A 6000-nucleotide genomic window follows, 5' to 3' on the forward strand; every position below is an offset into this window, starting at 1 on the left:
CATATGACCCAGCTGTACCACTTTTCACTATTTATCCTGAAGAACTGAAGACATGATGCTACAGTGGAACAAACATACATATCCATGTTTATAGCAACACATTTCACAATAGCCAAAATATAAAACCAGTCTACGTGTCCATCAACAGATGAATGGATACAGAAAATGTGGTATATATATATACAATGTAGTTTTACACATCCATAAAGAAAACTGAACATATGTCTTTGCAGGAAAATAGATGAAACTAGAGACCATCATGTTAAGGGAAATAAGTCAAATCCAGAAGTTTAAGGGTTATATGTTATATATGAAAGGTAGTGAGAAAAAAGAAAACAAAGCAGGGGGTAGATCTTCTAAAAATCAAAGGAAGATCAGTAAAGAAAAGGGACCAAGGGGTGGGATGTAGGGAGGGAGGAGGGAAGTGCTGGGGATTGATATTAGCCAAATTATATTGTTATATTGAGTGCATGTATAAATATGTAACAATGAATTCTAGCATTATGTACAACTGAAACCAGTCTTCAAAATCAGGATTGGGTCCTTGTTTCTCCTCTGTTGAAAATTAAACACCCAAGAAATGCCAAAGCAAGAAGAAAAAAGTTTTATTTAAAGAATAGAATAGAATAGAGAGAGAGAGAGAGAGAGAGAGAGAGAGAGAAAGCGCTCTGAAAAGGAGTTCAGTGCTGATGCTCAAGGACTGGGGGTGAATTTTCTCTTTATAAATTTTAGATTTTTTCTCATGTTCTCTTCTCCTCTTATCTTGCCTCTGTGACCAAAGATGATCAAAAGGGCAGGAAGATAGTCAATTAGGTGATGATTGCTTGTATTGAAGAATGTGATCCTTCCTCTCCCTCAGGGGCTGTTAGCAATCAGTTAATGATTAGTGATATCTACCCATTTCCCTTTCTTTGGTAATCAACTATTTGCTCTTTGCCCTGGTCTCACAACTATAATGCACCAATAAAAAATGTGACAAAAAATGTTTGTCTATTCAAGCTTTGAGAATGACCTAATACTGGTCACATGTTGGAGCATGACTTTATACAGTCCCAGAGATTGTGTCTGCCTTCATGGACCCCTCCCTATTCAAAGAAAGTTAAAAGTTATATTTTGCTACTGGGCTGGTATGTAGATGAATATAATCCAGGACAGAATGTATTTATTTATTTTTCTTTGGACTTCAAAATAAAACATTTCCATGCAATGTAGGTGCTCTGCCTACTGTGTTCAATGGATAAGTCAACTCTGAAAGTGCTTGCTTTTTTTCTGTATTACATATAACATTTTTGTCAGTGAGCATACATTTGAAACTAAAAATTTCTTTCTATTTTCACGAAATCATTTTTCACTAGATCTACAGTGCATATTAAGAACCACATCAACTGAGGCATATTTCTTGAGTGAATAGAACAGGAATAGCCCTGTGAATTTCTGTTGGTGGGGTGTCAAAGCAACAATAACTTCTGATAGGTCAAATGTAGTTGCAGTTTGATTGTGCCAAACAGGATGGAAGGGAGGAGCTCAGAGCACTGCTCACCTTTGATTAGCTAAATCCAGTTTTCTTATTGGACCCAGCATTGACCAGAACCCATGTGCTGGAGACTGCAGGCAGGAAATGATCATCATATGAAATCATGCTGGTTGTACAGCACAGAGGCTTCCCCTTTGTACTGGTAAATCTCTACCATGAAAGGCATCACATGTAAATCTTTGCAAAAAAGTAATAAAAAATTATGTCTATCTTGTAGAGTCGCCTAAAACTTGGCCTTGGGGAATATGGATGATGAGAATCCTGGCATCATTGATCATTTGCAAGTTAGTGGGAAACAAGGGCACTTGATGCTCAGAAATAGGTCCAAATTTATCTCCTGGTAAACCCATCTGCTAGAGTGTGATAAGGGCAAAGACACTCATAGTGTTTACCTCTATTCTTACATTTTCTACTTTTGACTCTTCCTGAAAGAGCTATAGACTGAGGCCCCTGAAATCTTCATAGTGTATCTGGAGCAAGATCAATGCAGATCATGAGAATCTTCAAATGTTTAATGTAACAGAGCTGGTGACTTCTGGGAAATTGAGACAGTGCAAAGGCTCCCCTTCTAACCCCAATTCTTGTGATCAAGTCAGAAAGACTTCAGAAATGTCACTCAGAGTAATAGGCATGAGTTTATTGAAGGGATAGGACAAGGGAAAAGGACACTGTCAAGGAAGAGAGTGAGTCCTCTCAGAAATGAGAGAGACTGTGTGCCTCTTCTGCACTCTAGTTTCATTAGAGGGTCCTAGATAAGTTTCCAGAGTTCCAACAATGTCCACATCATGATTTTTGACTGACAGCTTAATGATTTCAGACTGTCAAGTCCCCACTGCCACAACTCTAGGTGACTTTGACCCATGATTACAGGTTCTCCTTTAATTCTTAACCAAAAATTCTTACAGATTAGATGATTAGAAGGAATTGTCTTTATCATCATGAGTTTTGGCATCTGGCCTGTGGAAAGGGTCACTAAAATCTTCCTTCCTTATGAACATTATTTCAGGACTGTATTTCTCCTGCAGAAAACAGGTAGTTTCCTGAAGAATATGACATATCCTGTCTACTTAGGCCTGGTAGGGTTGCAGGTAAATTGCTTCTTGAAAAAGAAAGCAAGCGGGGATCAGCACAGTGGGCCTGCTTTATAAAATTATTCTCTTAACTTCACGTTCTCACATCTGTCTGTCCCTTATCATTTAAGAAGAAACCATTCTAAGTTATGTTATGGTTAAATGGGTTTCTAAAAGTGGGTCCCAGACCAACTGAGTTTCACCAGAGAACTTGATAGCAATGAAGATTCTCAAACCACACCCCAGACCTGCAGTATCAGATGCAGGGATCCTAATTTTCAAGATCCCTCCAGGTACACACTTGCAGGTGACCACCTGTTTTGGTCTTTCCTCCAAGAACACAATCTTTTTCACCACTTTGAAAAAACACTTTTTATGATGATCTCACAGTCACTTCAGGCAGACAGGCTTCCAGGGTTAGTCAGTTCCAGCCTAGGAGCTCTGAGATATAAGAGGCTGTACAAGCTGTTTCCTAGCACCCAGGAGTCCAGAGAATCCTTTTGCAGTGTCCCCTATATGATCCCAAACCACACCCAAGTTTAACAGTCAAAACCCTGTAAATGTTTTGACTTTTACTTCTCTTCCAGAGGTGGAAGCATTAGCTAATCTACTGCTTAAGAAGCTCTGAAAGCACTGTCATTGCACTGTGATGATGATTGAGAGGACTACGATTGAGAGGACCACGTTTTTCCTATATGGAAGATCCTGGGTCATAGTGTGCAGATCCCTGCAGTTTTCCCTCAAGACCACTAGATTGTCAGAGTGCACTTTTCTGCAAAAACTGAAGGGCACTCTGCAGTCGGTCTTCTGACTTCTCTGAGCCCCATCAGAGTCCCAAAAGTGTCAGTATGCTGAGGACGATTTTACTGTGTTGTCCAGGAAGTGATATGGAGCCAGCAGCATTGATTGGAGGGAGCAATGACCTTGGTACTGCAGCAGGAAAATCCTTTAGAGTTTTACAGGTCCTAGTCCCCATGCACATTAGGCTGACCATGTTCCCAAAGTTCTTAGTCCTGTGGATGGCAGAGCTCTGGTCACAGGCTCTGATAATACCAATCAGTAGGAGAAGAGGTCATAAAGTCACAACAGGCCATTTTCTTCTCATGGGAAGTCTAATCTGACTGTAAGAACACCCAAGAAAGAAAATGATCTGACTTTTATGATGCTTTAAAGTGTTCATTGGAAAGGTAACTGAGGAAATGGAAAGAAAACTCATCCAAGTCTAGTTCTACTCCAGATTATTGTGGGCTTTTGTCTGCTCCTGTGCCCTTTCTGTGACCCAAGTTTGCAGCCACCACCAAAGAAATTATGTGCATTATAAACAGTGCTTGCACAATTTCCACTTTCCAGGTACAGTGACCTTCCTCCCCTCCCATCTCTTGCAGCCCTTCATATTCCCCAGCACAAAGGATGAGGAAGGCCTAAAAGAATACAGAGAACTGGGTGGGCTCCCATGACCCAGGCCCAGGGACTCAGGCTATGGATGCAATTGTCCTGGCTCTTTTGAGGAGCTTTGCAAGTTTGGTGCTCTTGTAATGGTACTTGTCTTTTTTTTTTTTTATTGTTGTTGTTGTTTTTTTTAAATCTGGTATGTTAAGACTCACAGAAACAGATTTGACTCTCAAAGACTGCTACAGTTTCCATAAACAGTTGCACCAGGCCATATGGGAAGCACCCCTGTTGGTCAGGAGGCAGAGAGTGTGGAAGTTCAGGGAGAACTTGGGAAAAAGACTTATTTTATTTGTTCAGGAAGAAAAGAGAAAGCAGGTTTAGGATTAGTATGTTTCAATAATTTCAGTGGGCTCTAGTAGAAAAGGCCATCCCTTGTTCTCTGGGACCTGGACTTGGTATGAATAAGGCAATCGAATAGTGTCACAAGAGGTTGGAAGGCCAATAGGGAGGGAATTGGTGGTATGGGAACTGGATTGGTTTGTGTATGGTGAATATGCTGGAGAGATGGCTGACTTTCTAGGAATTAGCTATCTCCAGGAAGGCATGTTTCAGTGGCATGTGTCTGTAATCCAAGTGACTCAAGGAACTGAGGCAGGAGATCAGTCTGAGTTATTTTGTAAGACTCTGCCTTAAAATAAAATTTAAAAAGGGGTTAGAGACTTAGTTCAGTTGTGGGTGAGTTGTAGAATGCTCCTGGGTTCAATTTGAATAACCATCCACAATGCACGTGCACATCTGCACACACACACTCACTCACACACAAATCAGCATAGGAGGGCATGACCTTCAGGGTCATAAAAGTCCCAGTGTGAAAGATAAAGTATACCAACAATAAAAGGCATGGTTAATGGAAATAGTTTCCATTCCCAGAAAGGAAGAAATTGTAACTCTGCAGGTGCTTCTAGGGAGCCTGCTCTCTGGTGCCTCCAGTCCAGGATCTGTGTTTATGGTCTTTCAGATCATATGCTTCAGACGCCAGACTTCTAAGTGATTGTAGAGCACCAGGAGTCTTTCATTTTAATGGAGAACTTTCCAGTTTGAAATAAAGTTTGGCCAGCAGAACAGAGAATGCAGATGCTCATCAACAAACTGTCTTTTTATCCTCAATCTGGAGTGAGCTCAGGATGCTTGGGACAAGGACAGACTCCTCAGAGAGAAGAGGGCAGTGGGTAGGATTTGCAAGACACTGTTTCTCACTGGAGCTTGTATTTTCTCTAATAGCAACTTGGAAGAGGAAGTGAAGCACCATGCAGACCACTCTGAATGTATGGGATCAGAAGTCAATGGGTTTTCTTTGGAGTTGGCATGAGATATTCTCAGGTCACCAGCTCCAGTATGGGGCAGTGGATTCCAGTGGCCCTGCATGTTAATTTCTGTGTGTGTGAGTGTGTGTGTGTGTGTGTGTGTGTGTATGTGTGTGTGTGTGTGTGTGTGTGTGTGTGTGTGTGTGTGAGTGTGCATGCAGGAGAAGTGCTCGATGACTCATTGTGCATGCTTGGAATAAAAAAGGAAAGACTACTTTCTCAATAGGGGGTTACTACTTATAAGGAATCTTGCCTGATATTCAAGGAGGGGTACCTGGCTTCACATCAACAGCTGGACTTGGACTGGAAAACTTTTGGTAGAATGACCAAACTCTTTGACAGAGAGACTGTAGCACAAGAATCAGGCCCAAATTATTAATTCCCTTGCCCCCAGGTTTTAAGATGCCATGTGTCTTCCTCTCCTACTTCTTTTTTCTCTCTTCCTCACCTACTCTAAAATAATCACTGTTCTTGAAGTACTGAGGACAAAATAATGAACCAGAAAAGACCCAGTGCCTTCCTGATTAGCATTTATGATCTATACCAGGGTTCCTAAGCTTCAGCATGACTAACATGAGAGAACAGATGCTTTGTTGTGTTGGGGTGCTTGTATATGATGATGTATTTAGTAACATCCATG

Source organism: Sciurus vulgaris, assembly GCF_902686455.1.
Source record: "Sciurus vulgaris genome assembly, chromosome: 16".
Taxonomy (NCBI): domain Eukaryota; kingdom Metazoa; phylum Chordata; class Mammalia; order Rodentia; family Sciuridae; genus Sciurus; species Sciurus vulgaris.